Genomic DNA, 27,814 nt, shown 5'->3' on the forward strand with positions numbered 1-27,814 from the left:
CTTGCACAAGATATCAGGTATAATAATATATGGTTCTAGACCTAGAAAACCTTACTTCCAAATAAGGGATGACAACAAAACAGTTACTTGTGGTGATAGGTGTGCTATAGACATATAGGTTTTCTGGAGAGAATTGTTCTGTTTTTTTATTGTTATATAACAATTTATCTCACAATTTAGTGTCTGCAGAATGGCTTTCATACATTCTTGTTAAAACAAGAATAGCTGTTTATTATCTCACATTTTATCCAGGTCAGAAATTCAGGAACAATTCTGTGGAGCAGTTTTGGATCAGTCTCTGATGATGTTGCAATCTGGTGGCGCCTGGGGCTGGGGTCATCCCAAAGGATTATTCACTCACATGCTTGGCACCTGCGCTGAGAAGGTTGGGGGCTGGAGCATCTGGAGCAGCTGGGGAACTTCAGACATATCTCTGTATCTCTGTTTGGTTTTTCCACATAGCCTTTCTGGCCCGGTGGCTTCATGATAAATGGACTTCTTACCTGGTAGCTTAAGGGTCAGAGAGGGCATGACTTTGCAAAGGAAACAAAGCATAAACCTTTTTCACCTTTTATAACCTAGCCTTGGACCCTCTGCAGCATGGTTTTCATACATCCTATTTGTGGAAGCTGTTATGAGTTGCTTAAGGTCAAGGGGAGGAGAGAGAGATTTCACCTCTTAAGTGGAGAGAGGTGACTTACTGGAAGAACATGTTGATATAGAGATATTGCTGTGGTCACTTTTAAAATATGCAGTCCACCCAGGAGCATCTAATATTTTTCTTAATGGAATTGCATGTAGCAAGTGTCAAGGAAACCTCCATAGCTGAGGTGATGCTTGGGTTGTTAAAAGACTGGTAGGAGCTGGCAGGAGTCTCGATTAGAAAGTAGGATGTTTATTATTCCCATTTTGTATGGGGAAACTGGGGGTTGGCAAATACACCCAAGGTCATGAAATTTCATAATGAAAATGTTGGAAGTAGTTTCTAATCTTCTGAACCTTAGCTCAGCACTTCAAATACCCAGGAGATTCTCACTCAGGCATGGGTATTTCCTTACTTCAACCCCAGGAGGCCAACAGCTCCAAGAGTAGGATCTGAGAACTTTTCTTTATCAAAAAGAAGCATGCATTAGAAAAGGTAAAAATGCTCCATTAGATTGTATGGCTGCAATTAATTATAAACACCACCCCCCCAACATTGGGTTCTTTGACCCTAAAACCTACCATCCAATTAATCAAGAACCCTTAATCCAAAATCTGAGGTACTGAAGATTCTAGGAAGTATACTTGAGTTTAAGGAGGACATCTTTACTTCACAGAGTTAATGTCTTAAGTATTATTAGACAAACTGATGAATTGAGTTAGTGGATTAATGCTTTCCTCCCCTGTCTGTTTTTATAAACCTTTGGAAATTACTGAATGATGAGACTACTCTTTTTCCTTAGAGATCTTCAGGACAATATATTTTAATTGAGAACCTGCTAGGTGCCAGAAACTGCTATGTGTTGGGGAAACAAAATGCACACACTATAGTATTTCCTCTCAAAAAGCTTACTCACAATTAATTTGAATGACGAACAAGAAATGCTATGTTATATAGATATGTATGTACTACTATGCTGGAATTGAAGCTGGTTCAGGAGGAATGAGAAATCCTGCAGAAGATGCTGGCAGAGTCAGGAAGGATATGTAGAAGTTCCCCAGGCATACCTGGTGGCAAACTCAGTGGAATAAAATATAATCTTTTGAAGCTTCATGCAATTCAGAATTAACTGGATTGGTAAGGATGATGAATAAAATTAATTTTCTCTCCTTCTGGTGTAGTAGATTCCATTTGTCCATATCAATGGATTTCCTTAGTCAATGTCTCCCTGTATATTTATGGGTCAGATAGAGAACTAATCTATTTTCTTATTTGCTTAAAAAGAAGAAAAAGTAGCAGAGGCTGCATTTCAAATCCTCTTTGCATGGTTTGTGGAGTCAAAATTCTCATGCTTTATCAATTCTAACTTTTCATTTCAAGTTGGTTTGGATTTTGGATGCAAGAAATACTAAGTCTTTCTCAACTAATGCTTTGGTTATTGAAGGGAGGATTCAACTCCACTTTTAAATGTGTTGGTACTTACAATCTCTTCTTTAAACTGGAAGATGGGCTGTGTCTTTTTTTAAACAGTGACTTCTCAGTTTCCAACAAACTTGATTTGAGGCCATTGGGGAAAAGCAGGATCGAGGATCTTCAGACAGAACTTCCAGAGCCTCAGCTTTAGTTACAGGCTTTTCACTTGTCTCTCCAGAGATGCTTTCTCAGATAATTCACAGAGGTCTGTCCTATCTCAGATCCTCAAATGTGCCTGGGTCATCACCACATGTCATGACAAGACTGATACATTAGAAGAGCCAGTCACAACTTCCCCTATTTTGCTGTGTATATTACAAACTTTTTTTGCCCAAATTTCTGAGGGAAAAAGAAGGATGCACATTATACATGGGTGGTACTAATTCTATACCTATATATGTTTTTAATTCTTTTATTTTTGCTTATGCATTAAAAGTGTTACTCTAGAAAGCAGTAATGGTATCTATATGCAAAATAATACCTTGGAATACAATAATTGGTTTTGTTTTTGAATATAAATAAAAAATTGAATTAAAAAATTAAAACAAAATATTTTTTCCTGAAAGTTTGGGCCAAAAATGTGGGTACACATACACAGAAAAATACAGTAAATGCCCGACAATGGGGAATGTCTACATAGGTCATGGCACAGCCAAGCTGTTGAATGCATTGCTCTGTTAAAACAAATGAAGTAGCTCTGGGAGTTCCATCAGAGAAAGATCTCTAAGATGTATTGACCAGTAAAAAAAATTAAAGTGCAGAGGATTATAGGACACCATATAGGAGAGAGTTACTCCCATAAGACAATACTATATGTCTTCACAGACACACGTATATGAATGCAAATGCAAGAAGCTCTGGAAGAAGAGGTACCAAAGCATAACAGTGGCTACTGCTTTAGAAGACAGGGTTGAGGTGATGTGGTCCAGTAGGGGATAGACCTTATCTGCAATAGTTGAGAGCATTTGTTTTTTATGCTTTTTTAGTGTATAAGGAAGAGCTCACACTCATGATACATTAAAAACTAGAGAGGTCAGACAGAAGTGACTGTGCTAGCAGTAGTCCTGTAACCAAAAAGACACCAGAATTTGGGCTGCCTGTCATGTATCAAACTCAGTCATCAGAGAGAAGGACTGAATCTCTATGGATGCTTTATTCAGATGGCCAGCGATCTGAGAAGATGGTGGGTTCATACCCTAATGGACCATCTTACATTTTCTTTTTTAAAATATATTTTATTGATTATGCTATTATAGTTGTTCCATTTTCCCCCTTTATTCCCCTCTGCCCTGCACATCCCCTCCCACCCACATTTCCCCCCTTTTAGTTCATGTCCATCAGTTGTACATATAAGTTCTTTGGCCTCTACATTTCCTATACTATTCTTAACCTTCTACTGTCTATTTTCTACCTACCATTTGTGCTATTTATTCTCTGTACATTCTCCCCTTCTCTCCCCCTCCCACTCACCTATTGATAACCCTCCATGTGATCTTCATTCTATAATTCTGTTCCTGTTCTAGTTGTTTGCTTAGTTTTTGTTTTTGTTTTTTAGGTTCACTTGCTGATAGTTGTGTTTGTTGTCATTTTACCATTCATAGTTTTTGATCTTCTATTTCTTTGATAAATCCCTTTAACATTTCATATAATAAGGGCTGGGTGATGATGAACTCCTTTAACTTGACCTTATCTGAGAAGCACTTTATCTGCCCTTCCATTCTAAATGAAAGCTTTGCTGCATAGAACATTCTTGGATATATGTCCTTACCTTTTATGACTCGGAATACTTCTTTCCAGCCCCTTCTTGCCTGCAAAGTCTCTTTTGAGAAATCAGCTGACAGTCTGATGGGAAGTCCTTTGTAGGTAACTTTCTCCTTATCGCTTGCTGCTTCTAGGATTCTCTGCTTCATTTTAATCTTGGGTAATGTAATTATGATGTGCCTTGGTGTGTTCCTCCTTGGGTGCAACTTCTTTGAGACCCTTTGAGCTTCCTGGACTTCCTGGAAGTGTATTTCCTTTGCCAGATTGGGGAAGTTCTCCTTCATTATTTGTTCAAATAACTTTTCCACTTGTTGCTCTTCCTCTTCTCCTTCTGGTACCCCTATAATTCAGATGTTGGAATGTTTAAAGATGTCCTAGAGATTCCTAACCCTCTCCTCACTTTTTTTTAATGCTTCTTTCTTCATTCTTTTCTGGTTGAATGTTTCTTTCTTCCTTCTGGTGCACTCCATGGATTTGAATCCCACTTCCCATCACTGTACATTTTCCTTTATTTCACTTAGCGTAGCCTTCATTTTTCATCTAATTTGCAAACAAATTCAACCAATTCTGTGAGCATCCTGATTACCAGTGTTTCGAACTATGCATCTGATAGGTTGGCTATATCTTTGTTGCTCAGTTGTATTTTTTCTGGAGCTCTGATCTCTTCTTTCATTTGGACCATTTTTTTTCCTCAGTGTGCCTGTTACATAGTAAGGGGTGGAGCCTTAGGTGTTCACTCATCAGGGTGGGGCAACCCACATTGCTGCCTTATGACACTGTGTGTGGGGCAGGGGTCTGAGAGAGAACAATGGTGCTTGCTACACTCTTTGCTGGTTTTCAGTCACTGCTCCTGCTGTCCACAATCAAATTGGGCTCTTCTGGTGCTGATTCCCATGTGGGTGGGCTTGTGTACATTCTACAACCCTGTGAGTCTCTCCAATGAACTCTCTGGTGAGGCTGGGAATTTCTCCCACTGCCACAACCCCCACAGGTTTTTTTCTGTCAGAGGTTTTGAGGCTTTATTTCCCAATGCTGGGACCTTAGGTTGCACAGTCTATTTTGTTCTGCAGCTGTTCCTCCCAGTTTATCTGCTCAAGAATGAGAGATTGAGCCCTGGCTGGCATAGCTCAGTGGATTGAGCATGGGCTGCGAACCAAAGCATCACAGGCTCGATTCCCAGTCAGGGCACATGCCTGGGTTGTAGGCCATGGCCTCCAGCAACCGCACATTGATGTTTCTCTCTCTCTCTCTCTCTTTCTCCCTCCCTTCCCTCTCTAAAAATAAATAATAAAAATAAAATCTTAAAAAAAAAAAGAAAAGAATGAGAGATTGCCTGGTTCTCGCTGGGTCCTCCAGCCACTGCCCTGCCTTGAGTCCTCCTCGCAGTGCTGCCGATCTCCTCCCCTCCTACCAGTCTGGATGAATGCGTCTTCTTTAACTCCTTGGTTTCTGGATTTCCATATAGTCCAATTTTCCATCAGTTCTGGTTGTTCTTTGTTTTTAAATTGTTGTTGTCCTTCTTTTGTTTGTGGGAGGAGGCTCAGTGTATCTACCTATACCTCCATCTTGGACAGAAGTCCCATCTTACATTTTCTTTCTAAGCCAGCCTTTTTATAATAGAGAATAAAATGCAGTGAGGGGTTTTGAAATTCAGGGAAAATTAGATAAAAAAACTGCAGCATTCTTGCCCTGGGAAGTTAGTTGTTCCCAGGAGCTGGTGGCCTGGATGCCTTCACTTATTCCCAGGCAGTAATCTTTAGCAGTACCCCAAGAGGTCAGCTGCCTCTCCTGGGAGTGAGGATAGGCCTTATCTATAGTTTCTGAAACAAAAGCTTTAACAAATGCATTACTTACTAGGCTTATAACTATTTACCTTAAACTAAAATTTTCCAACTCTTGAGTGCCCTTATCAGTCTCAGGCCACAGGGAGACAGTTCCATAGGGGTGTTAAATTAATTCAATAATGAGGCCTAGGTCCATGGTGACCTATGTAAGCAAACCAAAGTCTAAGCCTGTAAATGTCTTAACATGACAAAATCAAGAGCACTAAAGAAAACCAATCACAGATTGCCAACTGGGCTTTAAGCTGTAGCCAATCAAATCGCTTCTTTGTTTCCACACTTTCTATGTATGAGTATATCCCTTGACTCCTGTCTAAGGAGGGCTCCTAATCAATTCCAGTTTGGCACTGCCTGATTAGAATAAACTTTTGCTTAAACAAACTCTTAAAACTTTTCTAATAATATGCTTTTGTAATAGGGTACAGCCAAGGGGGGCCCCCATTTGGAATGGGGTCCAGAACTCAAGGTGTCCAGGAAAGATTAGAAAGATATACAGGATGTCCTCACCCCCCCTCCCCCCACAGGTGTGAGTTGGGGGAAGGGACACATGGAGCAGGAACATGCAGAGCCATTTTGCATAGCAACAGTTTTGCAGCTAACCTCTTGCATGGACATTTAACACATCTATAACCTTTAACTGGTTTCATAGATATGTTAAATAGTTGTGGCCATACTTTGATCCAGGGGGATGGAAGTTACTTCCACCCAAGATGGAACTGGGTGGGGGCAGCTCCTCCTAGTTACAGAGCCTGTATGAGAACTTGGAGAAGATTGGCTCCATACCATGGGGCCACACCTGTCCAGACTTACCATGGCAGCCCAGTAAATCTGGAATAATATAGGAATGCTAGCAGGTGTAACTGATTGTAGGAGGAGTCAGAAATGGAGCTGCAGAGGATTGGCATGGGGATTTAAAATCCAGACTTGGCAGCTACTTGGTGGGTGAACCATGCGGCTTTGGCAGAGTGGGGACCCCCACAGCTTTGGTGAGAGGGAACCACATGGCTTTGGGGTGCTCCCTTTTGCCACATGGCTTAGGAAGCAGGAAAGACTTTGCCTGGAAGAAAAGGGGTGAAAGGACCCTTGCTGGTGGGCCATGAGAAGATGCCACATGGCTTTGGATTAACTGGAGGTCCTGGTGGCAACACAGCTGATGGTGTGGGAGCCTGAATCACAGACTTCTGCTTGTTTTCCTGAGATATGGTACCCCAGATTAGGGCAGAGGGAGAAGGAAGGGCTGTGTGTGTCTATGGGTATTCTAAAGGACTTTAGTCTGTATAACTTTTAAATAAACCTTTCCTTTCCCTTTCACAAATCTCTGGCATTGAAAGACATCTTCCCTCTAGTGGCAGGCATAGAGAACCTAGTGGGGGGTCCTTTTGGTAATAGTATATTTTACTCCACCTTGGTCTGTTCTGTAACACTTTGGTTTATTTTTTAAACAGGGGAAAGGCTGAGGTCTCCTCAAATGCTTGTTCTGCTTCTCATAGTTGTGTTACTTTAGCAAGTCACTTATCTCCTCAAGTCCATAGCAACCTTGGGTGGTTGGTAAGAAAACTGATAATTTATAAAAAATGCCAGGCTCTTTTTCTTCCTGCTCTTGTATTTTGGATCCTGACTTCCTGGCCTCAGCATTAGTCCCAGTCTTGGCTTTTTCAGCATTGGGCACCCACTTGGAGTCTTCTATTGTTCTTTTGTTTCCAGTCACTGGAAGCTGTGCCTCTGATCAGAAGCCCCCCAGAAACTTCTTTTCAGAGAATACCTCTTCCACTCCTGTCCCAGTAATACAGAATCCCACCTGTAGAGTTAATTATCTCCCTGGAGTGGAGGTGCTAGCTTCATACTTACAGCATTCTTTGTCATTTACATTCTCATTCATTAACACAAAGAGGAATGTTTTCAGTTCTTGGCACATCCTGGGATTTAATTCTCCCCTGGAAGTTCTGTTCCAGAAGCTGTTCTTTGTGTGGGAAGTGGGCATTTGTAAATCAATGGCAGTTTTTCCTGAGAGCAAACAGCAGAAAGGGCCCACAGTGCCTGAATTTGTTTGGATCTACAAAGAAGGCCACCTCCTCTGGGCAAGTTGGCCACATTGGCTTCAGGGAAGAGTAGCTCTACAGCTTTCCCAAGGGGGAGAAGAGAGACTGTCATGTTAGGTCACTTACAAGTTAGTGGGGGCACATGTGGGACAAGACACTTTAGTTTACTCCTTTATATGCCCTTCATTGTTTTATAAAATCATTTTCCTTTTGAGCTTTTTGGGATGATGATGACACTGAACCAAGTTTGGCTGCCTGACACTTGAAAGCCAATAAAGTTGAAAGAGGGTTTATTCAAGAGTCAGAAGCTTGAGAAGATGGCAGACTAACATCACAAAGACTGTCTTAACATCTCAGTGCAAGCATGGATTTTTTTTTATTTTAATCATTGTTCAAGTACAGTTTTCTCCCCCCTACTCCCATTCCAGCTCACCCACCCAACCCTCCCCCCTTCCCCCCCATTACCCCCCACCCCTAGTTTTTGTCCATATGTCCTCCAAATTTGTTCCTGTAAACCCTACCCATTCTGCCCTGAAATTCCCTCTTCTCTCTCCTCTGGTCACTGTCAGACTATCTCCTATTTCAGTGTCTTTGGTTATATTTTGCTAGTTTTTTTGTATTGTTGTTTAGATTCCTGTTAAAGGTGATATCACACGGTATTTGTCTTTCACTGCCTGGCTTGTTTCACTTAGCATAATGCTTTCCAGCTCCATCCATGCTGTTGCAAAGGGTAGGAGCTCCTTCTTTCTTTCTGCTGCATAGAATTCCATGTGTAAATGTACCATAGTTTTTGATCTATTCATTTACTGATGGGCATCCAGGTTGCTTCCAGCACCTAGCTATTGTAAATTGTGCTGCTATGAACATTGGGGTGCAAATGTTCTTTTGTATTGGCGTTTCAGTGTTCTTAGGATATAGTCCCAGCAGTGGAATTGCCGGGTCAAAAGGCAGATCCATTTTTAGTTTTCTGAGAAAATTCCATACTGTTTTCCATAGTGGTTGTACCAGTCTGCAGTCCCACCAACAGTGCACTAGGGACCCCTTTCTTCCACAAGCTCTCCAACACTTGTTGTTTGTTGCTTTGTTTATGATGGCCATTCTGTCTGGTGTGAAGTGGTATCTCATTGTGGTTTTAATTTGCATCTCTCTGATAGCTAGCGATATTGAACAGCGTTTCATGTGTCTTTGGATTTTCTGTATTTCCTCCTTGGAGAAGTGTCTGTTCAAGTCCTTTGCCCACTTTTTAATTGGATTCCTTGTCTTCTTAGAGCGCAGTTGTGTAAGTTCTTTATATATTTTGGAGATTAAACCCTTGTCTGATATATCATTGGCAAATATGTTTTCCCATACAGATGGTTCTCTTTTAATTTTCATGCTGTTTTCTTTAGCTGTGCAGAAGCTTTTAATTTTGATGAGGTCCCATTTGTTTATTCTTTCCTTTATGTCCCTTGCTCTAGGGGGACAAGTCAGTAAATAAGTTTCTTCATGAAATATCTGACATTTTCCTACCTACGTTCTCCTCTAGGACTTTAATGGTGTCACATTTTATATTTAAGTCTTTTTTCCACCTTGAATTTATTTTTGTATATGCTGTAAGTTGGTGCTCAAGTTTCATTTTTTTGCACGTAGCTGTCCAGTTCTCCCAACACCATTTGTTGAAGAGGCTATTTTTCCTCCATTTTATGTTACTGTCTCCTTTGTCAAATATTAATTGACCGTAGAGACTTGGGTTTATTTCTGGGCTCTGTGTTCTGTTCCATTGGTCCATGTGCCTGTTTTTATGCCAGTACCAGGCTGTTTTGATTACAGTGGCTTTGTAGTATAGTTTAGGGTCGGGTATTGTGATCCCTCCTACTTTACTCTTCTTTCTCAAAATTGCAGCAGCTATTTGGGGTCATTTATGATTCCATATAAATTTTTGAAGTGTTTGTTCTATGTCTGTGAAATGTGCCATTGGTCCTTTAATAGGAATTGCATTGAATGTGTAAATTGCTTTGGGTAGTATGGACATTTTGATGATATTAATTCTTCCAATCCATGAACATGGTATATGTTTCCGTTTGTTTGTGTCTTCCTTGATTTCTTTCCTGAGGGTTATGCAGTTTTCTGAATATAGGTCTTAACCACTTTGGTTAGGTTTATTCCTAGATATTTTATTTTTCTTTTTGCTATTTCAAATGGGATTTTTTCCTTGATCTCTGCTTCTACTGTTTCATTGTTGGTGTACAGAAATGCCTTTGATTTCTGGATATTGACTTTGTATCCCGCTGTTTTGCCAAATTCATGTATTATGTCAAGCAGTTTTTTGGTGGAGTCTATAGGATTTTCTATGTACACTATCATGTCATCTGCAAACAGTGACAGTTTTGTTTCCTCCTTTCCAATTTGGATTCCTTTTATTTCTTTTTCTTGTCTGATTGCTGTGGCTAGAACTTCCAGTACTATATTGAATAGAAGTGATGAAAGTGGACATCCTTGTCTTGTTCCTGATCTTACTGGACAAGATTTTCATTTTTTCCCATTCAGAAAGATGTTGGCTGTAGGTCTCTCATATATGGCCTTTATTATTTTGAGGAATGCTCCCTCTGTTCCCACTTTGCTGAGTGTTTTTATCATAAATGGGTGCTGTACCTTATCAAATGCTTTTTCTGCATCAATTGATATGATCATGTGGTTTTTGTCTTTACTTTTGTTTATGTGATGTATTACATTTACTGATTTGTGAATATTGAACCATCCTTGCATCCCTGGAATGAATCCCACTTGGTCATGGTGTGTGATCTTTTTAATGTATTGTTGGATGTGGTTTGCCAGTATTTTGTTGAGGATTTTAGCATCAATGTTCATCAGTGATATTGGCCTGAAGTTTTCTTTCTTTGTTGTGTCTTTATCTGGTTTTGGAATTAGGATGATGTTGGTCTCATAAAAAGAGTTTGGGAGTTTCCCATCTTTTTGGATTTTTTGGAATAGTCTGTGAAGGATAGGGGTTAGCTCTTCCTTAAATGCTTTGTAGAATTTTCCTGTGAAACCACATGGTCCAGGGCTTTTGTGTGTTGGGAGGTTTCTGATTACTGCTTCAATTTCTTTTGCTGTTATTGGTGTGTTCAGGCTTTCTGCTTCTTTTTCATTGAGTTTTGGAAGATTATATTTTTCTAGAAATTTGTCCATTTCACCTAGGTTTTCAAATTTCTTGGCATACAGTTCTTCATAATAATTTCTTACAATCCTTTGCATTTCTGTGGTATCTGTTGTAATCTCTCCTCTTTCATTTCTGATTGTGTTTATTTGGGCCTTCTCTCTTTTTTTCTTCATGAGTGTGCTTAAAGGCTTGTCGATTTTGTTTATCTATTCAAAGGATCAGCTCTTGGATTCATTGATCCTTAGAATTGTGCTTTTAGTCTCTATGTCATTTAATTCTGCTTTGATCTTGGGTATTTCCTTCCTTCTGCTTGCTCTGGGCTGTCTTTGTTGTTGTTCCTTGAGTTCTTGTAGACGTAGGGTTAGGTTGTTTGTTTGGAATATTTCTCACTTTTTTAGGTGGGCCTATATCGCTATGAACTTCCCTTTCGGGACTGCCTTGGCTGTGTCCCATAAGTTTTGGGTTGTTGTGAGTTCATTTTCATTTGTTTCCAGAAACCTTTTGACTTCTTCCCTAATATCATTCTTGACCCATTCACTGTTTAATAGCATGCTATTTAATCTCCATGATTTTGAGTGTTTTGGGTTTTTTTCCTTGGGGTTGGTTTCTAGTTTCAGTCCCTTGTGATCCAAGAAAATGCTTGGTATGATTTCCATTTCCTTGAAATTGTTGAGGCTTGTTTTGTGTCTTATCATGTGGTCTATCTTTGAAACTGTTCCCTGTATATTTGAAAAGAATGTATATTTAGCTTCTTTTGGATGGAGGGCTCTGTATATATCAGTAAAATCCATTTCATCTAGGGTATTGTTCAATGCCACAGTATCTTTGTTGATATTTTGTTTGGAAGGTCAGTCCAGATTTGATAGTGGGGTGTTGAAATCTCCCACTATAATTGTGTTGCTGTCCATATCTTTCTTGAAGTCCTCTAGGATTTTCTTTATGTATTTGGGTGCATATATATTTACAATATTTATGTCTGCTTGGTGGATTCTTCCCTTGAGTATTATGAAGTGACCTTCTGGGTCTCTCTTTATGTACCTTTTTTGGAAGTCTATTTTGTCTAATATGAGTATTGCTACCCCGGCTTTTTTTTCCTGTCCATTTGCTTGGAAGATTTGTTTCCAGCCCTTCACTTTCAGCCTGTGTAGGTCTTTTATCCTGAGGTGGGTCTCCTGTAGGTAGCATATATGTGGGTCATTTTTTCTTATCCATTCAGCTATTCCATGTCTTTTGATTGGAGCATTTAATCCATTTATGTTTAAGGTTATTATTGATAGGTACTTATTCATTGTCTTTTATGTACATGTGTTCCTCTCTCTCTCTCTCTCTCTCTCTCTCTCTCTCTTTTCCTTCCCTTCCTTAAAGCAGTCCCTTTAGAATCTGTTGCAGAGCTGATTTGGTGGAGATGTATTCTTTTAGACTTCTTTTGTCTTGGAAGCTTCTTATTTGACCTTCTATCTTGATTGAGATCCTTGCTGGATAAAGTAGCCTTGGTTGCAGACCTCTGGTTCTCATTACCTGGAGTATTTCTTGCCATTCTCTTCTGGCTTGAAGGGTTTCCATTGAGAAGTCAGCTGCTAGCCTTATTGGGGCTCCCTTGTATGTTACGTCCTGTTTCTCTCTTGCTGCCTTTAAGATTCTGTCTTTGTCTTGAAATTTTGCCATTTTAATTATGATGTGTCTTGAGGTGAGTCTCTTTGGGTTCCTCTTGATTGGGACTCTCTGTGTTTCCTGGATTTGTGTGACTTTTTCTCTCATCAAATTAGGGGAGTTCTCCTTCATTACTTTTTCAAATAGGTTTTCGATCCCTTGTTCTTCTTCTCCTTGTGGTATCCCTATTATATGGATATTATTACGTTTCATATTGTCTTGCATTTCTCTTAATCCCTCTTCATTTTTTATGAGCCTGTTTCCTTTTCTTGCTCTTTCTGGATTTTGTTTTCTACTTTGTCTTCTAGCTCGCTAATCCAATCTTCTGCTTCATCAATCCTGCTTTTCATTCCTTCTACTGTGTTCTTCAGTTCAGAAATTGTATTCTTCATTTCCTCTTGACCTTTGTTGAGAGTTTCTATTTCCTTTTTCATGTTTATACAGTTTGCAGTGAGATTGATGTAGTTTCCCTCTAATTTCTGATAGCTCATTGTGAGTTCATTGAACTTCCTGATAATCATTGTTTTGAATTCACTCTCTGATAGTTGAGTTGCCTCTATTTCATTTAGCATTTTTCCTGAGGCTTCCTCATTTCCCTTCAATTGGGGGTTGTTTCTTTGTTTTCTCATTGTTCATGGGTTTCTTCTTGTTTCTTCTTATTTCTTAAATTGATCTGTTCTGGTTCCCTGTAATTATGGTGTGAACTTCTGGGTAGAATACTTGTGAGATTCAGTGGTGCGATCTCCTTCGTGTATCCTTGTGTTCACAGCTTCCCCCTACTCTTTTTTTGTGATCAGTTGGAGGAGTAAGGTGAAATGGTTTAAGACAGCAAGACAGTATACTATGATATTTACATTAACAGCCAGTAGAGAATAGATGGGTTATCCTTTGGCTCCTTATAGTGTTAACCGTGATCCTCCACCCCACTATCCATGTTTTAGAAAGGATGGAAAGAGGGTAAGACTCTTATTGGGGACGAGAGGATTGTTAGTTGGATCTAGAAAGCTGTGAGGCTGTGGCAGGTCAGATTCTAAGGTAGGGTTGGATTAAAGATGAGTATATAGGAGTAGTGTGTAAAAGCATAGAGACAACCCCCACAATAGTATAGTTCAGGAAATTGCAAAGTGGGCTGAGATCAGGTAGGGTTATTGAGTAGTATTTACAATTGTATGGACTAGGTCTTATTCACAGTAATAGTGAAGTGACAGTCTTGTGGCAGAATCGATGAGATCTAGATAACAAGAATAAAGAGTATAGAACCTTGAGAGGTGTATTAATGGAACACAGATGAAGGATAGTAAATTGTCAACACACTGTGACTGAGATACCAGGGGTAACCTATCAAATGACAGTATAACCAGCCAAGCAAAGAAGATTATACTGAAAGAAAAAGAATACAAAAATATTATTAAAATAAAAAATGTCAGAAAAGTGAGAAAAAGATAATACAAATTTACAGTAACTTGCAAGATAAAAAAGAAAAAGGAAAGAAAACTAGAAGATTTAGTGCAGGAGAGATAAATTTGGAGTGGAAAGAATAATATTAGGATGAATGGAAGAGAAACAAGGGATTGCGTGATATAAAAATAATAAGAATTGAAAAATAAAATGTCACTTAAAACACAAGATAAAATCTACCAACCAAAAACAGCCCCAAAAACCAAACCAAACCAAACCAAACCAAACCAAACCAAACCAAAGAAAACAAAATAAAAAAAACCCTCTTGTAGGTTTCTAACTGGCCAGACCAATTTTTCTGATCTTGCTGGCTTCAGCTGGCTGAGGGACCTTTGAAATGTTTCTCTCTCTTCCCAGCCAGATCTCAGCAAGTCTCTCAGTTACCCTGGGCACTCCTGAGCACACTCGCTCTCCGGAGCTCACTGCCACGTTCTTCTGGACTCTGGGGTCCCTGCAGGGTTCCAGCTCTATGATCTCAGGAGGCACCTGAGATGTTTTGGGATTCACTGCACCCTCCCTGGGAATTGTAAAAGGGTAAGCCCCTCCACCAAACTTTTGAGATTCAGGCTCTAGGATCGCCCTAAGCATCAGGACCCTTCCGGGTTCACAGCTCGTGAGTCAGGACTCCCGATAGAGCTTGAGCCAAGGCCCTCCCGGCTCTGGGTCTTCCACCAATCTGCACTCCCACTGGGCCAGGGGTGTTGGCGCACCTCCCGGGCTGGCTGGAAATCCCTGAGTCACATACTGTAGGAATGCACTAAGTGCCGCGTCCCCTCCGAGATCATAGCGCATGAGTCAGGACTCCCCATGGGGCATGAGCTGAGCCCTTCCCGGCTCTGTGTCTTCCACCGATCTGCACTCCCACCGGGCTAGGGGTGCGGGTGCACTTCCCAGCTGCCCCTGTATGCGCCAGCTGGAGACCCTCACCTCTCCCAGGTCTCTGGGTGAGTGTTCGTAGTCCCTGGGCAATTTTTTCCCAGTCCATCTGGCCACTCTGTTCTTTCAAACAACACATTCTCCCCTGGAGTTGCTCAACCCCCGCATTCAGGGGAGGAAGCGGCGACTCCCCTCTTCCGGGAACCCTGAGGCAGACCCGGGAGCACCGGGCCTGGGGATTGCACACCCCTAGACCCTGCACTGATCCCTGGGTCCCTTTTGTCCTGAAGCAGTCTCCTTACCATCTGGTTTTTCAATGATCGCAATAATTTTTATGTCCTGCTTTCAAAAGTGATTCAGTAACCTAGTCCACTTGCTCTGTTTCTCCAATGATCCGCGAGTTTCCCTTCTCTTCACAGAAGCCGAGAAACACACTGCCTAGAGTAAAGCTGCCATCTTCCATCCCGATATTATTTTTCAATGTGGGTCAACTTGACATCTTTGGTTTTGTTGCTAGTGTCAGTATTCTTTGCTCCCAGAACAGGCTGATAAACTGTAGTGAGAACTTGGCCAGAGGTAAAAGTACAGGATTATAATATACTTTGATTTGTTACAGAGTACATAACTTTGATCACTAGATTGGTAATATTAAATCATGATTAATATTCCCCACTATCAATTCTGACTCCATTTCTATGGTGTCTTTTAAGGAGCAGAATCTTTTGATTTATTATAAAATGAAAGCTCTTGATCAGAAGCAAAGCTCTTAGCATCAGAATAAGGTATTTCTAAAGGTTTAGACAACATTTTACTACATTTGCTGAAACAACAGGTAATTATTCTAAAAACACAATATGTTAAAAGGATGATAAGGAGTTTTGGAATATCCTCTAAAATAGACCTGGTTACACTTGGTATCCATGAAAACAAAGAAGAAAACAAATGTAATTTCTTCACCTATCCCTCAAACAGAGGGGTATGGTGGTCTAACATGTGCTGTAATCACATGGCTCCTGTGTTTACTAAATTGTCATTTGACTTCTTCCCCACTGTCACTTGTACCTGGGGCCTTGTGGGGAGATAACAATGGTGCCAGGAGGTGTCTAGAGAAGCCCCTGGACCTCCTCATTTATCATCTGAGTCACTGCCCTGTTCTACTATCAGTTGATAAGAGTTCCTCTCTTGTTTTTCAGATTTTTTTCTCTTTCTTTAGGTTGGTGCAATCTTTTCTCCAATGTCCTTCCTCTCTGCAATATGAGCATTGATTCTCATCTAGAAGTCCTTTTCTTTCATATCCTTTTGCATCATTTCTCTTTGGGGCCTTTAGTCAATGCAGCTGGTTCTGGTATCACCCACCTAGTTTTGCTACTTTTCTGAGCCTGGAGCTGAAATACAACTGAGGTCAAGCTCTTATCTGTAGAGAGGACAGGGCAAGGCATCTAAGCCACATAACAAACAAAATGTTAGGGGAGTGAAAGTTACCCTGAGGGCAAGGTCCTTGTTTTCCCAGTTTTGCCCATTGCTAGGCACCCAAGGCCTTCTGCCTTAGTGACCTTCTCTGCCTGGCCTATTTATTGTCTTTGTTCTGATCTTGCTGACTAATTACCTATAATCGTCCTCTCCTTAACTGTGAATCCTTCACAGAAGATGGGTGTGGAGTCTCTTCTTTAGCTGCTTCCTGCTAAAGAAGGGTGACATTTTCTTTCAGAGCCAAGAGATCCTTGCTCTGTCAGGGGAATGATAAGGCCTGGGTATGAAAAAATGTTGCTATGGTGTCTTAGTTGGTATTCCCTGAGTATGAACAGGGCTTGTAACCTAGTGGAGAAAAACTGTGTAAAAAATCTCAATATTATTGGGGGCAGAAGCTAGAAAAATCCAGAATCCAGTTCAGTTTATAGGTGAACGTAAAATTTTGAAGACAATTAACTGAAATAGAGTCTAATGTCCATAATGGTGTGTTATAGAGTCTATTGAAACACATTTTCTCCCCTTCACCTTTCAAAGAGCCAAATCAAGATGAATTCATTTACTGTATTAAGTCCACTTTTAATGTGGCCTGATTATTTACATAAACACAAGAATAGCAATTGATTATATAGGCCTGGGGTGTCAAACTCATTTTCACCAGGAGCTACATCAGCCTTGTGGTTGCCTTCAGAGGGTTGAATGTAATTTCAACTCCTTAACAGTTAAGGAGTAGTTACATTTACACAGTCCTCAAATTATTTTGGTCCTTTGAAGGCAAATTCGAGGCTGATGTGGCCCCCGGTGAAAATGAGTTTGACACTGCTGAAGTAGGCATTTTAAAATCTGCTCTGTTGGAATCTTATAAGAAATATTCAAATTGAATTTTAATTTGCCCCTCAGGACAAAGAAGCCAAGACACACAGTTTCCATTAGGCTCTGCTGGCAATACTTGTGAGTTTGGATAAACACTTCATATTCTCAAGGTCCCCCCAAATGTCTTGAGGATCTTCCTTCACCATCTCCCAGGAAAGCAACCTTTGGTGCTTACCTGGAAATACTACCATGAACCATATGAATAAGCAAGGAACCTGGCCATCTCTCTAAAAAGCTTAAAAAAATCCTTTTATGTATTTATTATTGTTGTTCAGTTACATTTGTTCCATCTTTTCTCCATTGCTCTCCCCTGCCCCACCCCCAAACCCCCAACCCTCACAGACAATTCCCACTCATTGTGCATGCCCATGAGTCCTCTATTCATGGTCCTTGACTTGCCACTTCCCCTTCTTTTCCCATTATCCTCTTCCCCTTCCCCTCTGATCACTGTCAGTTTATTCTTTATTTCCATGTTTCTGGTTCTATTTTTCTCATTTGTTTGCTTTGTTGATTAGGTTCCACTGATAGGTGAGATCCTATGGTATTTGTCTTTCACCAACTGTTTTTTTTCACTTAGTATAATGCTCTCCAGTTCCATCCATGCTGCAATGAAGGGTAGGAGTTCCTTCTTTCTTTCTGCTGTATAGTATTACATTGTGTAAATGAACCAGTTTTTTGATCCACCCATTTACTGATGGGCGCTTAGGCTGCTTCCAGCACTTGGCTACTGTAAATAACACCACTAAGAACATTGGGGTGCATAGGTTCTTTTGAGTTGGTGTTTCAGGATTCTTAGGGTATAATCCCAGAAGTGGAATTGCTGAGTCAAATGGCAGTTCCATTTTTAGCTTTTTTGAGGAAGTTTCATACTGCTTTCCACAGTGGCTTCAGCAGTCTGCATTCCCACCAAAAGTACACCAGGGTTCCCTTTTCTACACAACCTTGCCAATACTGGTTTGTTGATTTGGTTGTGATGGCCATTCTGACCAATTTGAAGTGGTATCTCATTGTGGTTTTAATTTGCGTCTTGGTGATGGCTAGTGATGCTGAGCATTTTTTTTTCATGTGTCTATGGGCTCTTTGTATGTCCTCCTTGGAGAAATATCTGTTCAGGTCCTTTGCCCATTTTTTAATTGGATTGTTTGTCTTCCTGGCTTCCAATAGTCATATGAGTTCTTTACATATTTTGGGATCAAACCCTTGTCTCAGTTATCATTGACAAATATGTTTTTTTCATATAGTTGGTTCCATTTTCATTTTGTTGATGTTTTCTTTAGCAGTACAGAAGCTTTTTAATTTGATGTAGTCCCATTTGTTTATTCTTTCCTTTATATCCCTCGCCCTAGGGAATGTATTGGTGAAAATATTGGTGCATGGGATATCTGAACTTTTCCTGCATATGTTTTCCTCTAGGGCTTTCATGATGTCATGTCTTACATTTAAGTCTTTTATCCATCTTGAGTTTATTTTGGTGTATAGTGTAAGTTGGTGGTTGTTTTATTTTTTTTGCATGTCTAGATCGCTCTATGACATCTGTTGAAGAGGCTATTTTTACTCCATTTTATGTTGCTGCCCCCTGTCAAATATTAATTGACCGTATTGACATGGGTTTATTTCTGGGCTCTCTGTTCTGTTCTGTTGGCCTATGTGTCTGTTCTTATGCCAGTACCAGACTCTTTTGATTACAGTGTACTTTTAATATAGTTTTGATAAGGGACTCAAGAGTTGGAAAATTTTAGTTTAAGGTAAATAGTTATAAGCCTAGCAAGTAAATAATGCATTTGTTAAAGCTTTTGTTTCAGGAACTGCAGATAAGGCCCGCCATTCCTGGGAGAGACAGCTGACCTCCTGGGGCACTGCTAAAGATTACTGGCTGGGATAAGTGGAGGCATCCAGGCCACCATCTCCTGAGAACAATTAACTGCCCAGGGCAAGAATGCTGCAGTTTTTAAATCTAATTTTCCCTGAATTTCAAAACCCCTCATTGCACTTCGTTCTCTGTTATAAAAACGTTGGTCTGGGAAGAAAATGTAAGATGGTCTCTTAGGGTATGAACCTGCTGTCTTCTCAGATTACCAGCCATCTGAATAAAGCATCCATAAGGACTCAATCCCTGTCTCTGCTTATTGGGTTTGGTTTGTGACAGGCAGCCCGAACACTGGTGTTTTTTCTGGTTTCAGTGTGATATCAGGTATTATGTTCCCTCCTACTTTGTACTTCTTTCTCAGAATTGTTGAGGCTATTCGGGGTCACTTATGGTTCCATATAAATTTTTGAAATGTTTGCTCTATATTGGTGTAATATATCATTGGCATTTTGATAGGGCTTGCATTGAATTTATAGATTGCTTTGGGTAGTATGAATATGTTAATTATGTTAATTCTTCTAGTCCATGAACGTGGTATATGCTTCCATTTGTTTGTGTCTTCCTTAATTTCTTTCTTCAGTGTGATGTAGTTTTCTGAGTACAGGTTTTTTTCCATCCTGGTTAAGTTTATTCCTAAGTATTTTATTTTTCTTGTTGGTATTGTAAATGTGATTTTTTTCTTAATTTCTGTTTCTGAAACAGAAATTGAAGACAAAATGTCTTCAATTTCTGAGTGTGTAGTTTGTATCTTGCCATTTTGTGAAATTCATTTACGAGGTCAAGTAGTGTTTTGGTGGATGCTATAGGGTTTTCTATCTTTAAGAAGCTTTTATTGGCATCAAAGGCAATCTTCATTCCTTAAGGCTTCCTGGTGACACCCAGAGTCTAGGCATGGCTTTCTCAGGCATGACATTCCAGTCAAAGTCCTGGTTAATACAACTGCAATTTGTCCTGTTATAAAAGGAATAGATTCTTATGAAATTTATGCAAACAAACATATTGCTATGAAAATAATAATATTCACTTACTAAGAGTTATTAAATTCTGGAGGGATCAAGTGTGGAGAAATATATAAATGCTTTAATATTGCTTATTAAGGTAGAATTCACCAAATTGCTCTAAGTAACAAACAAGTTTCCATGTATCTGGAAAGCAAGAGGAAAATCCTTGTCCTTCTTTTTTTTAAGTCTTAATTGTTGTTCAAGTGCAGTTTTCTGCCTTTTTCCCCCATCCCAGCCCACCCCCAGCCCTCCCCACCTCCCTCCTGTTATTGTCCATGTGTCCTTTAAATTTGTTTCTGCAAACCCTTCTCCTTTTCCCCTAAAATTCCCTCCCCTCTCCCCTCTGGTCACTGTCAGACTGTTCTCAATTTCAGTGTCTTTGGTTATATCTTGCTTGTTTGTTTGTTTTGTTGATTAGGTTCCTGTTAAAGGTGAGATCATAAGGTATTTGTCCCTCACTGCCTGGCTTATTTCACTTAGCTTAACAAATCCTTGTCCTTTTAACAGAGCAAAAAATAACCACTTCTAATTCTGTGTTAGTTTACTTTTGATTTTTGAATTTATTTACTTAATTAAATTCATTCCTTGCCTTGCTTAACCATGTAATTTCCCCCCAATTATTGTTCTTCACAAACCTTTTATAACTTCCCTAGTCCCTTTAAGTTTACTTTTTCTTATTTATTTAGAAATAACCTGCTTTAGAACAGCTATTTTTTTCCTTTTCTTTCAAGTGTTTCTATATCTTTTATTACCAAAGTATGTAACTTCTTTTCAAGTTAGTTAGAATTTTTTTTATAATTCTGAACTATTAGAAACCTTGATGTTTTTAGTGGCAACTAAAAATAAGTAATTAGCATTCTTTAGACTGGCAGATACATTTTATAACTTCTAGAAATAGGTTCTTTCATTGGCAAATATACTCACATTTTCAAGAAACATACTTCAAATAAAATATAAGACATATTCATTAACAGATCTCAATCTATTTTCTAGCTGTTCTGTAATAAGAAGCCAAAAGGAGATAAACTTAGATCAATTAATGTTCTGGTATTTTGTTATTTAAAAATACCTTGATATGTATTTGATAACTTTTATTATTTAACTTAGTAAAACTAAAGTTTAAAGTCATCAAAGATTTTGGAAAACTATATATATATATAATTATTACTGAAGAGCTTTATCAAAACCCTTTATTTTGGTTATACCTATATATTAGTTTTTAAAACCTATGATATTTTAAAGTCAATTATTACCCAAGCCATTTTCTTGACAAATTTCATAACAGAGATAAATATCATGAATTTACTTTTATAAACCCAGGTAAAATAAACATATATTTCTGTTAATAACCTTAAAACACATCAATTAAATAACTCTCTCGGCTTTCTAGTGATTATTGCATTCCTTTAGTGTGCTCAGAAGTAAGCTGTTTAATTACATAGCATCCTTCACAGCTTTTAAGGAGGCTAGGGAAGAGGCAGGGGAAGATATCAGTCTTGGACAAGAAGTAAGTTGAAATGTATCACTTTTTCATACACATTGAGATGGGGCAGTTGCCCCTGCTGCTTCTGCAGTGGGTGGCATTAATTCCCATGTTGTTCCCAAGACTGCAGCAGCTCCCAGGTCATGGGAAAAGGGGAACTGTGGAAGTTTTGGTGTTGTGAAGTTCTGACTCAAGTTCATTTTTCTGCTTTGATGCTATTTTTCAAAATGCATCAACTGGACATCTGTAATTTTGTTGCTGGCATTGGCATTCCTTATCCCTGAACAGGCCATTCAACTGTAATGAGAACTTGGCCAGAGGTGAAAGCATAATGTTAATTATATACTTTGATTTGTTACAGAGTACATAACTTTGATTGGTAATATTAAATCATGGTTATACCCTGGTTGGTGTGACTCAGTGGACTGAATGCTGGCCTGCATATCGAAAAGTCACTGGTTCAATTCTCAGTCAGGGCATGTGCCTGTGTTGCAGTCCGGGTACCTGGTTGGGGCTGTGTGAGAGGCAGCCAATTGATGTATCTCTCACACATCATCAGTGTTTCACTTGTTCTCTTTCTCCCTTCCTTCCCCTGTCTCTAAAAAGAAATAAATAAAATCTTTAAAAAAATGATGGTTACACACCCACTGCAGTCCAACTGCAGGGAAATGGTGGGAGTTTAGAGAATCTGACCTTTTTGCCCAGGAATCATTCTCTCATCCTCTTGTCTTGTTGTCTGAAAGTTCGTTCTACTATAAAAGTTGCCTCCAGGGGTGGTTCCAGTAAAATGCAAAATTGTCTAGAAAGGGGAGCTGATCAACTTGGGGAGTCTCAAATGGTTTTTGTATAATACTAATCCCTCAATATTCTTGAAAAATATGCCTGAGAGACATGACATTAACTATAACCTATCATATATTAACAATATAAATCAGCACAGTTAAGGTTTAGGATGTTCTCAAGTAAATAAACTTGTTTACATTTATTTATTTATTTATTCAGCAGGCATTTGCCACAATAAATAATTTTTGTGTAAATTCTTTTATTGTCTTGAGGAATCAACATTTTCAGAGTATATGTTAGAATATTCTGGGTTGTCAGTGACACCCACAGCCTGGTGGAATTAGTCTATTATTTTCCCCAGTCACGCAAGCAAGTCTGAGAGCTCAGACCAAATGAGGGAAGGCAGTGAGAAGGGAGCCAACTATGAAGTTTTCCCCAAAAGAGGTGAGTGTTTAGGGTGTCTAAAGGGTCTAGAGAGACCTGGTTAATTGATTAGCTGAAAGGGGACCTCCTAAAACTACACCTTTTACATATTGACCCAAAGTTTGTGTTAATTTTAAGCAAATTTATGTTCAGTCATAGACAGCTATTGTTTTTTTCAGAGTTTTCTGGCAAACTTTGAGTTCTTATACTACTTACATGGAATAAATTTCAAATGGAATTATATATTAAACCAAACCCTTTCCTCTTTCCTTCCTTCCTCCCTCTTCACTTACACCTTTCCTCTCTCTCTCTCTCTCTCTCTCTCTCTCTCTCCTTTTCCTTATTCTTCTCTTCTACCATCCTGCCCCAATTCCTTCTTTTTGTTTCCTTAAATGGTTCAGTCCTTTCTCATTCTAGATGCTTCCATGTGCCTCCTTATGAATTTTCTCAGTTAGCTAGTTTTTATTGTCTATTTCTCAACTACACTCTCATGATTTAGTGCCTTTGAAGTTGCATTGGGTGACAGTTTTTGTTTTTTGTTTAAAAAAAGAAAAACATTCAGTAGAAATGGAGCTCAAAAGAAGAGGGTTTGGAGTCAGATAGAACCAGGTTCAATTTCTGAGTCTGCTATGGTAGATACTGCAGCCAGACTCATCTGATCCCTATTTTCAACCTCTTTATCCTTTGTCTAACTATATTAGTGAGGCTGTAAGTGTTAAAAGCTAAAGCAGCTAGGATTGCCCAAATGATGTTATTCTGGTAAATGAATTATTACTTGTTGATATTGTTTAAAATATGGAAGAGTAATGGAAGAGAAAGTGTGACTTGTAACATATGAGATGCATTACCACTTTCCATTTTTTCATTGCCATAGGCTCTCCAACACAGAATTTGTGATTCTCTTTACTTAAATGTTCAGAAATATTATTTTCCACACAGCAGAATTTAATATTAGTCCACTCGCCTCTCCCAGAAAGTTCTTGGGACTGAAGAGTCAGAGGATCTTGGAGAATGGTGCTCTCATCTATCTGCCTAGAGCTGTGGGCTGCATGCTTCCCGGTTGGAGTGGGTCAAGTTTGAGCATAACCCAGGGAACAGGATCCAAGAGCAGGCTGGCTGATCTGCAGAGGCAGTAACACTTGGAGTAGTAGAGAGTTATCAAGGTTGGTGTCTAGAGAAACCACAATGATACCTGAAGAAAAAGGCACAGGGTAGAGCCTGAAGAATAAGTTGAGGATGGAGAGAAGCAAGTTTGGCATACCTGAGAATAAACACACACAGGGAGCCTGGAAGTAGTGTCTAAGTGGCAACTGGGCCTGACACTCAGTTTTGAAATGATCCTTGTGAGTTGTGCTGAGGGTGGGCAATGCATTCGGCTCACAGGGGGGATGTTCAAGGAGACAATAGCACTGACCCTGGTAACCCTATTTCATCGAGGTGGGTTGTCACCATGCAACACCCTCCAAAAGATTTTTCCCATAGCTCCCAGTTTGATGATAGTGCAAAGATGATAGTTCACTCTCTTGACTATTTCCCTGGGTTCCTTTCCCTAGCTCTGCAAGGGCTGGCATGATCAGATATACCTAGGCTTTCCCATGCACCCCTTCCAGGCATTGATGTGGTATTTTTATCATCCCAGTCCATAGACTGAGGCTCCCTAACCTCTGTCAAAGATTACTCAGTGAATGCAGCCAAATGCTATGGTTTTAGAAACTGCATTGACTCAACTTTGGAGCTACTGTCTGAGCACAATGAAAAGAGTATTTTTTTTTTTTGTCACTGGACCATAAAGGCAGCTAGTCCCTGGCTTCAGTGGAAAACTAGCATTTGAGAATAAATGCAAGCTCCTGGAGTCTTCACATAAGGTAAAATACTAGGTGTTTGCTTAAAAATAAGGTTTTAATTTTCAGTTAAGTTTGATATACAATATTATGTTAGCTTCAGATATACAACCCAGTGGTTAGACATTTATATAACTTATGAAGATCATGAATACTTTTAAAGATTAAGAGCAGTGGTACTTCTTTACTTTTCATTTTCATACTGGAGGCCTGTGGTCTGCATTGTGCATACGTATATCTCATAGAAGGCTGCCTGGTGCATAGTCCAACCTTAGGAAAAGGCACTTTTTGAAAGCCATGCTGACACCCGTGTTCTCCAAGCAGCTGAGAACATTTGGCACCTTTGTCCTCTTATACTGGGTTTTCTTTAGCACCCTGCTCTTAGAGTGTCCATGTACAGTTGTAAGTGAGGCTTCAAAGTTGTGCAGGTTGTGAATTGAAAAAAGGCACCTTCACTAAGGTGGGCTCCATTATACTGTATACATAATTTCTTTGTGTACTTATACAAAAAAGTCTGGCAAATGGAAGTAGAGTCTTGTCTAACAAATATCAAAAATTTTCTTCTTTTTTTAAAGTATATTTTATTGATTATGGTACCACAGTTGTCCCAATTTTTTTTACCCCTTTATCCCCCTCCTCCCTGCACCCCACCATTCTCCAGCCTTGCCCCCACCCCTCTTAATTTATGTCCATGGGTCATACATATACAACCATGGTTTTGGCTTCCCATTTCCTATACTATTCTTAACCTCCCCTGTCTATTTGATGCCTATCTATTATTATTCTTATTCCCTGTAACTCCCCCCATTGTCCTCCTCCCCCTCCCCACTGATAACACTCAGTGTGATCTTCATTTCTGTAACTCTGTTCCTGTTCCAGTTGTTTGCTTAGTTTTTGTTTTTGTTTTTGGTTTAGTTGCTGATAGTTATGAGTTTGTTGTCATTTTACCATTCATAGTTTTCGACCTTCTATTTTTTAGATAAATCCCTTTAACATTTCATATAATAAAGGTTTAGTGATGATGAACTACTTTAACTTGACCTTATCTGGGAAGCACTTTATCTGCATCTGCCCTTCCATTCTGAATAATAGCTTTGCTGGATAGAGTAATCTTGGATCTAGGTCCTTGCCTTTTATGACTTGGAATATTTCTTTCCAGCCCTTTCTTGCCTGCAAAGTGTCTTTTGAGAAATCAGCTGACAGTCTTATGGGAACTCCTTTGTAGGTAACTTTCTCCTTTTCTTTTGCTGCTTTTAAGATTCTATCCTTATCTTTAATCTTGGATAATGTAATTATGATGTGCCTCTGTGTGTGCTTCCTTGGGTCCAGCTTCTTTGGGACTCTCTGAGCTTCCTGAATTTCCTGAAAGTCTGCTTCCTTTGCCAGATAGGGGAAGTTCTCCTTCATTATGTTTTCAAATAAGTTTTGGATTTCTAGACTTCCGGCCAAGATGCAGATGTAGGTAAGCACACTGTGCCTCCTTGCACAACAAAAATAAAAACAAGAAAAATTTAGAAACCAAAAAACAACCAGTACTGACAGAAAATTGAACTGTATGGAAATCCAACAACCAAGGAGTTAAAATAAACACAGTCATCCAGACCGGTATGACGGGCAGAGTTGGGGGGCCAGTAGAGAGGGGTTGTGGCAAAAAAAGCAGTAGCTGGTGGACCCCAGGTGCTGGGTGGCAGAAGGCGAGCCAAGCGAGGCAGTGGATTGTGGATGGATGTGGTGCACAAGGCAGTTGGTAGAACAGGAGGTCCCACATTTGCACCCAGATAAACCAGGAAAAACTGGGGAATGAGACAGACCATACAGCCCAGAACTCCAGCATGGGGAAATAAAGCCTCAAAACAATGATTGAAAACACCTGTGGGCATTGAGCCAGCAGGAGAAACTCCCAGCCTTGCAGGAGAGTTTGTTGGAGAGACCCACATGGTCCTAGAACATACACAAGGCCACCTACATGGAAGTCAGCAGCAGAAGGGCCCAGTTTGCCTGGGAAGTGGAACAAGGGACTGAAATCCAGCAGAGAGTGGAGCAATTACCATTGTTCCCTCTCAGAACCCACCCCCACAAACAGTGTCACAATGCAGCAAGGTGGGTTGCCCCACCCTGGTGAGTGAATACCTAAGGCTCCACCCCTCACTACATAACAGACATGTCAAGAAAAAAAAATGGCCCAAACAAAAGAGCAAATTAAAGCCTCAGAACAAGTATAGCTAAACGACAAAGAGATAGCCAACCTATTAGATGCACAGTTCAAAGCACTGGTGATCAGGATGCTCACAGAATTGGATGGTCACAAATTAGATGAACAAATGAAGGCTACACTAAATGAAATAAAGGAAAACGCACAGGGAACCAACAGTGATGGGGAGGAAAGTGGGATTCAAATCAATGGAGTGGATCAGAAGGAAGAAAGGAACATTCAACCAGAAAAGAATAAAGAAATAAGAATTCAAAAAAATGAGGAGAGGCTTAGGAATCTCCAGGACATCTTTAAACATTACAACATCTGAATTATAGGGGTACCAGAAGGAGAAGAGGAAGAGCACCAAGTGGAAAAGTTATTTGAACAAATAATGAAGGAGAACTTCCCTAATCTGGCAAAGGAAATACACTTCCAGGAAGTCCAGGAAGCTCAGAGGGTCTCAAAGAAGTTGCACCCAAGGAGGAACACACCAAGGCACATCATAGTTACATTACCCAAGATTAGAATGAAGCAGAGAACCCTAGAAGCAGCAAGTGATAAGGAGAAAGTTACCTACAAAGGACTTCCCATCAGACTGTCAGCTGATTTCTCAAAATAGACTTTGCAGGCAAGAAGGGGCTGGAAAGAAGTATTCCAAGTCATGAAAGGCAAGGACCTACATCCAAGAATGTTCTATGCAGCAAAGCTTTCATTTAGAATGGAATGGCAGATAAAGTGCTTCTCAGATAAGGTCAAGTTAAAGGAGTTCATCATCACCCAGCCCTTATTATATGAAATGCTAAAGGGACTTATCTAAGAAAAAGAAGATAAAAAAAACAGGTATAGTAAAAAAGACAGAAAACTCACAATTATTAACAACCACACCTAAAACAAAAACAAACTAAGCAAATCACTAGAACAGGAACACAACCACAGAAATGGAGATCACATTGAAGGTTTTCAACAGGTGAGTGGGGGGAGGAGAAAGGGTCAGAATGTGCA

The sequence above is a fragment of the Phyllostomus discolor genome, chromosome 4, assembly GCF_004126475.2.
Source record: "Phyllostomus discolor isolate MPI-MPIP mPhyDis1 chromosome 4, mPhyDis1.pri.v3, whole genome shotgun sequence".
Taxonomy (NCBI): Eukaryota; Metazoa; Chordata; class Mammalia; order Chiroptera; family Phyllostomidae; genus Phyllostomus; species Phyllostomus discolor.